Genomic DNA, 12,015 nt, shown 5'->3' with positions numbered 1-12,015 from the left:
CTTCATTTTATACACCTGTGGCCATGGAAGTGATTGGAACACCTGAATTCAATTATTTGGATGGGTGAGCAAATACTTTTGGCAATATAGTGTATTTGTACAGGAAAACAATAAAATCATTATCATCAAGAATATGATTTTTGCCCTAATATCAAAGGTCTTACAAGAAATTATGATCCAACGTGAATTTTCTTGATAAACAAAATATGATCGTGCCTGGTAATGTGCATGTGAAATGGTTAGAAATAGCATTTTAGCTTTGCATAAAGCTGACGATTTACACAAGGTTTGTTTCTATTTCTTCTGCTCCAAACTTACTTCAAACGTACTTCTCTGTCTGCTTGTATGAATGTAACACATCATAAGAAAGTGTTTCACTGCTATTCAAATACACTTTGGATCGCATCATTTATATGTATAAATGTTTTCCATCTGAAAGGACAAAATATTAAATTAAACAAATTACAATAAAATGCAAAGTAATCTCTTCAGTAATCAAAATACTTTTTTTTTTGAATATAGACACACACACAGAAAACTAAAACAACATAAAATAACATACAATAATCAAGTATGATAATAAAAAAAACTAAACTCTAATTACTCCCTCCACTGCTCCACCTCGAGATTCCCTCAAAAATGCTAAATAATTGCCCCATTTCTTATTGTACGTTTCCCTAACCCCCATCCTAATGCTCGACCCCTCCTTGAAGGCAGCCACCCTCCCCATCTCCGTGCACCACTCCGGGAACGAGGATGCTCCATCCGACTTCCAACTCCTCAAAATAACCTGCCTACCAATCATCACACTGGTCAAAACCCAGTCCTTCATGTACTTATCTACCAAATCCATGACTTCCTTATCTCCCAAAATATAGAGTCTGGGGCAGAACGAGACCTGAGTGCCCAACACATCACACACAAAACTTTGCAATTTCAGCCAAAATTCTTGGATCTTAAGGCACCCCCAAAAAACATGGATGGTGTCTCCATCTTCAGTATGGCATCGCCAGCAGATGGGTGTGTCCTTAAGACCAAGCCTATACAATCTAGAGGGGGTCCAATAAAATCTATGTAAAATCTTAAATTGCATAAGGCGAACACTTACATCTCTTGATGCAGACTTTATGTTTTTTAGAATCCTTGCCCACACTTCCTCCTCCAATAAAAAATGTAAATCTTCCTCCCATAATCTTTTGAGTGAATTTAAAGCTCCATCCCCCAGACTCTGAATTAACAGGGAGTAATACACTGATGCCTCTAGGGGGGTGTATGCTACTCCAAAAACAGAGCAGAGCAGGTGGCACAGCTGTAAATACTTATAAAATTGAGATCTGGGAATCCCAAAATGTTGAATCAAATTTTCAAAAGATCTCAATACTCCACCCTCATACAGGTCACCAAGTGTATTAACCCCCCTCACAATCCAATCTGACCAACAAAAAGGGGACTTATTAATACATAGATTAGGGTACAGCCATATGCTCGAGGCTACATTTAAATAAATATCCGAATTAAACACTCTGGACACTTTTGTCCATATCGAGTGCAAATGCAAAATAACGGGGTGCAACTTAACCTCTCCAGCAAGTTTAATCGAAAGACTCTGCAGTGGCGAGATAGGGGCAAGCACTTCCTTTTTGATACAAAACCAGGGAGGAGCTCTCTCAGGTGGAACGACCAATGAACCAAATGTCTAAGACTGAATGCATAATAATAAAATAAAATCTTGGGTAGGCCTAGCCCACCTTTGTCAATAGGCCTATGTAACTTACTGAAATTTAACCTGGGGCGCTTACCATTCCAAATGAAGGACTTCGCTATGCTATCAAATTGCTTGAAATAAGAGAGGGGGACATCTACAGGGAGTGATTGTAGCAGGTAGTTAAATTTTGGAATACAATTCATTTTAATAACATTAACCTTCCCAATCATCGATAAGTGTAATGAAGCCCACCTGTCCACATCATTCGAAAACCTTTTTATTAAGGGATCAAAATTAACTCTGACTAAATCAGACAAATTTGCTGGGAATAAAATTCCCAAATATTTAATTCCCTGTTTGGGCCACTGGAAGGCACCCGGCTGGAAAGCCATTTCTGGACAGTACGCTGTCAAAGCCAAAGCTTTGGATTTAGACCAATTTACTTTGTATCCTGAGAATTTGGAAAAGGAGTTAATAATTCTATGGAGGCAAGGCATAGATCTAGTGGGGTCAGAGACAAATAATAAAATATCATCTGCATAAAGCAGAAGCTTATGCGCCATACCTCCCGCCGTCACCCCTGGAAAATCATCCTCCTTTCTTATCGCGGCTGCTAATGGTTCCAGGGCAAGACAGAACAATAAGGGGGAAAGAGGGCATCCCTACCGGGTGCCCCTATCCAGAGTAAAATAATCTGAAATTAATCCATTTGTTTGTACCGCTGCTACAGGGTGTCTATAAAGTAACTTAATCCAACCAATAAATGTACTCCCGAACCCATACATTTCCAAAATCTTAAAAAGATAATCCCATTCTACCATATCAAACGCCTTTTCGGCGTCAAGAGAGATGGCAGCAACCGGAGATTGATCATTCGCTACTGACCACATGATATTGATGAGATGCCTAATGTTATCAGAAGAGCTATGGCCTCGAATAAACCCCACCTGATCTATATGTATAAGTGATGTCTAACTTTACTTAATTGATTAGCCAGAATTTTGGACAAAATTTTTACATCCAACTGGGCGGTAACTTTTACACACGCTTGGATCTTTGTCTTTTTTTTTAAATCAGACTGGTCCGGGCTAGTGTCATGGTTGGAGGAAGCTTTCCATTCTTTAATGATTCCGTATAAACCTCTAACAAAAGTGGAGCCAGTTCTGTAGCATAAGATTTGAAAAACTCAGAGGAAAAGCCGTCAGGCCCTGGAGCCTTGCCTGTAGGAAGGTCCCATCTGCAGCTTATTTAATGGACACAAATACATGGTTCATGGACAATCATTTTAATGCAAATAATACAGTATTATGAGTTGTAAGTTGCATAAATGGGTTCCACTGAGTATGTTGAGTGCTATACAGGGTGTCTGATTGATAATATTACATGCAAATAGCAAGAAAAGCCATACAATTGACTGTCTATGAACCATGTATTTGCCACCATTAAAATAAATTGCACGTGGGCACTTTTGTCTTTTTGCTGTCTTGTAGGAAGTGCCCACATACAATTTATTTTAATGGTGGCAAATACATGGTTTGTGGACAGTAATTTTTTAGCTAATTATACATTTTAGAGAGTTGTTAGTTACATACATACAATAAAAATGATAATAAAGTCATATAAATAAAAAGTTTGGCAATTGTTCCACAAAAAATACTAAGTCCAAAAGGAAGGTCCCATCTGCAGCTTATTTAATGGACACAAATACATGGTTCATGGAAAAAAACCGACAGGACAGACAGGTAGATAGATAGATAGATACATACATACATACATACATAGTTGACATATTGAGATTTGTACTGTGCAAAAGTGCTAAAAAGTGCATGTTTTATCACAAAATCACAGCCAGTTTCAATATTTTGCATGACATTTTTTGACTTTCTCTGATTCTCTCAAAAGTCACACCATAGAGAGAGGAGACTGAGAAGAGCACAAGAGTACCAGTTGCAACTTCCTAGTTAATTCCAAAGATCAGATATGCAGATCCCAGTTACAATTTATCCCATTCAAAATTTTAGGTGGTTCATAGACAGTCGAATTTTAAGGTGTTGAGGGGTGTATGCTGTTCAGGGGGTGTCAAACAGTCACCTAAATGTGATATTCAGTGAATTAATCTATCCCACACATTAAAAACAGATATCCACCAAGTGACTATTTCAGGAAATGCAAATAAACATAGGCACTTCTGTCTTTTTGCTTAGTCTTGTAGGAAGAGCCCATGTAAAATGTATTTTAATGGTGGCAAATATATGGTTTGTGGACAGTAATTGTTTAGCTAATTATACATTTTAAAGAGTTGTAAGTTACATATGTTGGGCCTCATGTATTCAGATAGAAGACAAATGCAGGCCTAACACAGTCGTAAAAACCTAACTCAAGCCCCCACATTCCAAGTCGTAAATCTTACTGATAAAAATCATGCCAAAATCAAATAAAGGGAGTCCAAAAAAGACTACAAATCCCATGAAGCCTTGCTCACTAAAGGATCGAACTCTCAACTCCTATTGGATGAGGCACACAACAGAACGTCCCTCAAACATGACATCATCAGGAGTTGAAATACCTCTGAAATGCTTTCGGGATTTGCTTCCAGCGACTTTGCTTGCAGTGTGTAGACGTAGTTTATCGCTGCTCTCAGGTGCAACCTCGTGGCACAAGGAAGTAATGTCCGACTTGAAACTGTGGCCATACAATCTCCATCTCGCTGGACGAGTTGGGATTACTCTGTTCAACCAAACACTAACGGATCCGAAGGAGACCGCCGAGGAATTCGCATCTTCATCCGTTTGCCTACAGAAGTGAAGAGATTAAAGATTTCTCTTCCATCTTCAATCAAGTCGACATTTCTGAGTTCTCCGCCAGCCCACCGAGAATCAACAGCCGTACCGCCCACCGACAGAGAGAGGAAATGGACTCCCGTCATCACCTGAGCCTGAAGGAACCGGGTCAGAGTTAAAGGACGGAGAAAAACACATTCTACCTGTGTCCTCATGCGATTAAAGTAAGAGGTTTACGTCTGGGCAGAGAAAGAATATTATAGTGTGTTATTCTTGTGTTTCAAGGTTTTTTTTTTTGCTTTTACAGTTTACGGACCACCATGTCCACCATTATTAATACTCAGGGTATTAATTATCACGAATTTGTTTTGCTGTATTGTGGTCCAACCAAATTGGACTGTTGTCCAATTTCGCCATCATGGTTGAGACAGCAACTGAGTTCATCCATTAAAGAGTCAAATAACGCGGGACTGTTTACGAGCCGTCCACCGCGTCTCTGAGCGATGAACTAACAGCTGTTTTCTCTCCCACGATCACAAAATCGGCTTTAGGGCCGTCATCTCTCTCTCTCGTACTAACCACACACCCACACCCACACACACACACCTTATGTGTTATAGAATTATTTTTATTTCCTTATCTAATCATATCACTGTTTAGTTTGTAGTTGGAAGTTGGAAGTTTATTGACTGCATTGTATTAATTATTAATTGATATTACTGCATAAATAAATTTTGTTTATATTACAAAGAGAAGTGTTTTGGTTTGTTTTGCATACGCCTGTGTCATGCTGACGGGATGTCAGCGCTTGGATTCAAACCTTCATTCATTGTTTTTTTTCCCGAAAATCGATATTCTTCGGATGTCGATTTTCCTAAGAAAACAATCTAATATTGAGACTGTTTTACTATCTGGTTATTAGTCCCTGATTTCAGGGTGGTGCCCCATCAATGTTAATCCTTATTAATATTCTATTGATTTTTGATAATTGATAATTATCTTTGATGGTTGTTGAATTTGAATGATCAAAAAGCTAGTGTTAATTTTAATTAATGTTTCATCGATGTTAACAATTGGCAATTATCTTTGATAATTGTTGATTTTAAAGGATTAAAAAAGCTAACATTGATTCTCATCAATGTTCTATTGATTTTAATAATTAATAATTATCTTTGATAATTATTAATTATTGCTAATAACCAAATTTGCTCATAAACGCAGCACACTACATTTACTGGAGCCCCATATGAGGTTTTAATGAGTTAGATTCAATTAATTAATTTAAATATTAATTAATATCTACAGAAATAATTATTAATTATTTCTGATAGTAACACTGATCTAAACAACCAGTAAAGCCCTACACATACATGCATTTATAGGAGTGTCCTGAGGGTCATACATGATGTTTTATTGATAATATTTAATATAAATGCTAATAAAGTCATATAAATTTAAAAAAATGTGGCAAATTTTTCCTAAAAAATATTATAAGTCAAAAAGGAAGGTCCCATCTGCAGCTTATTTAATGGACGCCAAACACATGGTTCATGGACAATCATTTTAATGCAAATAATACAGTATTATGAGTTGTAAGTTTCATAAATGGGTTCCATTGAGTATGTTGAGTGCTATACAGGGTGTCTGATTGATAATATTACATGCAAATAGCAAGAAAAGTCATACAATTGACTGTCTATGAACCATGTATTTGCCACCATTAAAATAAATTGCACGTGGGCACTTTTGTCTTTTTGCTGTCTTGTAGGAAGTGCCCACGTACAATTTATTTTAATGGTGGCAAATACATGGTTTGTGGACAGTAATTTTTTAGCTAATTATACATTTTAGAGAGTTGTTAGTTACATACATACAATAAAAATGATAATAAAGTCATATAAATAAAAAGTGTGGCAATTGTTCCACAAAAAATACTAAGTCCAAAAGGAAGGTCCCATCTGCAGCTTATTTAATGGACACAAATACATGGTTCGTGGAAAAACACCAACAGGACAGACAGGTAGATAGATAGATAGATACATACATACATACATATAAAGTTGACATATTGAGAATTACACTGTGCAAAAGTGCTAAAAAGTGCATGTTTTATCACAAAATCACAGATAGTTCCAATTTTTTGCGTGAAATTTTTTGACTTTCTCTGATTCTCTCAAAAGTCACACCACAGAGAGAGGAGACTGAGAAGAGCACAAGAGTACCAGTTGCAACTTCCTAGTTTATTCCAGAGCTAAGATATGCAGATCCCAGTTACAATTTATCCCATTAAAAATTGTATGTGGTTCGTGGACAGTTGAATTTTGAGGTGTTGAAGGGTGTATGCTGTTCAGGGAGTGTCATACAGTCACCTAAATGTGATATGCGTGAATTAATCTATCCCACATATTAAAAACAGATGTCCACCAAGTGACTATTTCAGGCAATGCAAATAAATTGCCCGTGGGCCATCCCACTTACAATCTATCTAATGGGCTAAAATAGGTGTTTGGTGAACATCATTTTTATAACTCCAGGATAAAATGTATGACTCAAAATCACATTTAGGTGACTCTATGATGCCCCCTGAACAACATACACCCTTCAAAACCTCAAAATTTTACTGTCCACGAACCACCTAAAATTTTGAATTGGATAAATTGTACATGGGATCTGCATATCTCAGCTCTGGGTTTAGCTAGGAAGTTGAAACTGGTACTTCTGTGCTCATCTCAGTCTCCTCTGTCTTTGGTGTGAATTTCGAGAGGAGAAAGTCAAATATTTTGTCTCAGGCTTAATACACCTATAAAATAAATTGGAAATGGACATTTAGTATGTTGGTGGACTAGGGTTGATGCACCAATACAATAAATTGGAAATTAACATTTAGTATGTTGTGGACACAGGGGTAAAACACCTATACAATAAATTGGAAATTGACATTTAGTATGTTGGTGGACTTAAGGGTAATAGACCAATAAAATAAATTGAAAATGGACGTTTAATATGTTGGTGGACACAATAGACCAATACAATAAATTGAAAATGGACATTTAGTATGTTGGTGGACACAGGAGTAATACACCTATACAATAAATTGGAAATGGACATTTAGTATGTTGGTTGACACAGGGGCAATATACCAATACAATAAACTGGAAATGGACATTTAGTATGTTGGTGGACTTATGGTTAATACACCAATACAATAAATTGGAAATTGACATTTAGTATGTTGTGGACACAGGGGTAATACACCTATACAATAAACTGGAAATTGACATTTAGTATGTTGGTGGACTTTGGGGTAATAGACTATTACAATAAATTGAAAATGGACATTTAATATGTTGGTGGACACAATAGACCAATACAATAAACTGGAAATGGACATTTAGTATGTTGGTGGACTTATGGTTAATACACCAATACAATAAATTGGAAATGGACATTTAGTATGTTGTGGACACAGGAGTAATACACCTATACAATAAATTGGAAATTGAAATTTAGTATGTTGGTGGACTTTGGGGTAATAGACTAATACAATAAATTGGAAATTGACATTTAGTATGTTGGTGGACTTAGGGGTAATAGACTAATACAATAAATTGGAAATTGACATTTAGTATGTTGGTGGACTTAAGTTAATACACCTATACAATACATTGGAAATTGACATTTAGTATGTTTTGGAAACAGGGGTAATACACCTATACAATAAATTGGAAATTAACTTTTAGTATGTTGGTGGATTTAGGGGTAATAGACCAATACAATAAATTGATAATGTACATTTTGTATGTTGGTGGACACAATAGACCAATACAATAAATTGAAAATGGACATTTAGTATGTTGGTGGACACAGGGGTAATAGACCAATACAATAAATTGAAAATGGACATTTAATATGTTGGTGGACACAATAGACCAATACAATAAATTGAAAATGGACATTTAGTATGTTGGTGGACTTAGGGTTAATACACCAATACAATAAATTGGAAATGAACATTTAGTATGTTTTGAAAACAGGGGTAATACACCAATAAAATAAATTGGAAATTTACATTTAGTATGTTTTGGACACAGGGGTAATACACCTATACAATAAATTGGAAATTAACATTTAGTATGTTGGTGGACTTAGGGGTAATAGACCAATACAATAAATTGAAAATGTACATTTAATATGTTGGTGGACACAATAGACCAATACAATAAATTGAAAATGGACATTTAATATGTTGGTGGACACAATAGACCAATACAATAAATTGAAAATGGACATTTAATATGTTGGTGGACACAATAGACCAATACAATAAATTGAAAATGGACATTTAATATGTTGGTTGACACAGGGGTAATAGACCAATACAATAAATTGGAAACTGACATTTAGTATGTTGGTGGACACAGGGGTAATACACCTATACGATAAATTGGAAATGGACATTTAATATGGTGGTGGACACATTACACCTATACAATAAATTGGAAATGGACATTTAGTATGTTGGTTGACTTAGGGTTAATACACCTATACAATAAATTGGAAATGGACATTTAGTATGTTGGTGGTGACAGTGTGTCAGAGTGTTTTATCATTGTCAGTGATTAGATCTACCACCGTCGTATCATAAGTGAATTTTATTGCTAGTGTTGGGCCTCATGTGTTCAGATAGAAGACAAAGGCAGGCCTAACAGTCATAAAAACATAACTCAAGCCCCCACCTTCTAAGTCGTAAATTTTACTGATAAAAATCGCGCCAAAATCAAACAAAGGGAGTCCAAAACAGACTACAGATCCATGAAGCCTTGCCCTCTAAAGGATCGAGCTCTCAACTCCTATTGGATGAGGCACACCACAGAACGTCCCTCAAACATGACATCATCAGGACTTCAAATAATTCTGAAATGCTTCCAGAGTTGCTTCCAGTGACTTAGTTCACCGAATACGGACGTAGCTTTTTGCTGCTCTCCGGTGCAGCCTCGTGGCATAAGGAAGTAATGTCCGACTTGAAACTGTAGCCATACAATCTCCATCTCGCTGGATGAGTTGAGATTACTCTGTGTTCAACCGAACACTCTAACAGATCCAAAGGAGACCACCGAGCAATTTGCATCTTCATCCGTTGGCCTACAGAAGTGAAGAGATTAAAGATTTCTCTTCAATCTTCAATCAAGTCGACATTTCTGAGTTCTCCACCAGCCCGCCGAGAATCAACAACCGTACTGCCCTCTGAGAATCAACAGCCGTACCGCCCGCCGACAGAGTGAGGAAACGGCCTCCCGTCATCACCTGAGCCTCAAGGAACTGGGTCAAAGTTAAAGGACGGAGGAAAACACATTCTACCCATGTCCTCATGTGATTCAAGTAAGAGGTTTACGTCTGGGCAGAGATAGAATATTATAGCGTGTTATTCTTGTGTTTCAAGGTTTTTGCTTGCACAGTTTACGGATCGCCATGTCCGCTAATTATTAATACTCAGGGTATTAATTATCACGCATTTGTTTGCTGTATTGTGGTCCAGCCAAATTGGATTGTTGTGCATTTTCGCCATCGCGGGCGAGACAGAAACTGAGTTCATCCATTAGAGTCAAATAACGCAGGACTTTTACGAGCCCCGCTCGTAAAACCGCGTCTCTGACTGATGAACACGGCTACTTTATCTCCAGCTATCGTGAAATCAGCTTTCGGGCTGTCACTTAATAATCTCTCTCTCTGACTCTCACTAACCACACTGACACACACACACACACACACTGTCACACACACACCTTATGTGTTATAGGATTATTTTTATTTCCATATCTAATCATGTCACTGTTTAGTTTGTAGTTAGAAGTTGGAAGTTTATTGACTGCATTGTATTAATTATTAGTTGATATTACTGCATAAATAAACTTTTATTTATATTACAAAGAGAAGTGTTTTGGTTTGTTTTGCATACACCTGTGTCATGCTGACGGGATGTCAGTGCTCGGATTCAAACCTTCATTCATTGTTTTTTTTCCCCGAAAATCGATATTCTTCGGATGTCGATTTTCCTAAGAAAACAATCTAATATTGAGACTGTTTTAATATTCGGTTATTAGTCCCTGATTCCAGGGTGGTGCCCCGTCAATGTTAATCCTTATTAATATTCTATTGATTTTTGATAATTGATAATTATCTTTGATTGAATTTGAATGATCAATAAGCTAGTGTTAATTTTAATGTTTCATCGATGTTAACAATTAACGATTATCTTTGGTAAGTGTTGATTTTAAAGGATTAAAAAAAGCTAACATTGATTCTCATCAAATGTTCTATTGATTTTTATAATTAATAATTATCTTTGATAATTATCTTTAATTATTAATTATTGCTAATAACCAAACTTGCTCCTAAACGTAGCACACTATATTTACTGGAGTCCCATATGAGGTTTTAATGAGTTAGATCCGATTAATTAATTTAAATATTGATTAATAACTACAGAAATAATTATTAATTATTTCGGATAGTAACACTGATCTAAACAACCAGTAAAGCCCTACACTACTGCACCCACTTGCAAGTCATAAATATTTTAGCGTGGTCAAAGGGGACAAATAATTTGTCCTTGGACATACCCACTGCCTTCCAGACACACACAGAGGGTCCTCAGGCTAACAGTGAGAAAGTTGTTCAATTTAGTGGGTAAATGGACAAATAGTTGTTTTGTGGTCAGCCCCGTCCTCTACTGGATACACTCTAGGGGTCCGTGGTCCCCCAGGGACAAAGTCTTTAATATAGTGTGAAGGTGGACAAATAGTGTGTTCTTGGTCAGTCCCGCCCCCTCCCAGACACACCCCCGGGATCCGTGGACCCCCAGGGACAAAGTCCTGTAATATAGTGGGAAGGTGGACAAATAATGTGTTCGTGGTCAGCCCCGCCCCCTCCCTGACACGCTCCCGCGGTCGGCCAATCAAAGGCTGGCTTCCATGGGCTTGATCCCCAAAATAGCTGGTAAGGGGCCGTTTAGTGGCTTCGTGGGTCGTGGGGGCGGTCCTTGGCTCCCCGAGGAGGAAGTGATGCAATATAGTGGGCATTTGGGCTTATAGGGTTTTTGTGGTCAGCCCCCACCTTCCCCAAAAAAAAGAGCCCACCTGTGGTTTATTTGAATGGAGAGGGAGCCCACTGCAATAAGCCTGCGGTGGGACGTGGTGGCGCCACCCAGCGGTCGGCTGCAGAACTGCAAGGAAAAACGTTCAGTTTTTGACGTTCGTAGCACTGCCACCATGGGGCGCAGCCGCTCGGGACACCTCTGGTCCTCTTCGGGGACCCACCGGTTGATGCAGAGTAGCACTGCACGTTGGCAAAAATCATCTAGGGGGCATCGCGCAGCGTCCACGAACCAGCAGCCACGGAGCTACCGAATAAGCCTTCCGAGGACCTCCCGGCCTTACTGCTTCCCTACCGTTGTTAACCAATGACCAGTTTTCTGATGACTCACATGATTGCTTGGATCGTCTACATGCATCCTCCTCTTGCAGGCTGGAC

The sequence above is a fragment of the Myxocyprinus asiaticus genome, chromosome 45 (genome assembly GCF_019703515.2).
Source record: "Myxocyprinus asiaticus isolate MX2 ecotype Aquarium Trade chromosome 45, UBuf_Myxa_2, whole genome shotgun sequence".
NCBI lineage: Eukaryota > Metazoa > Chordata > Actinopteri > Cypriniformes > Catostomidae > Myxocyprinus > Myxocyprinus asiaticus.
Note: the sequence above shows the minus strand (reverse complement) of the source record.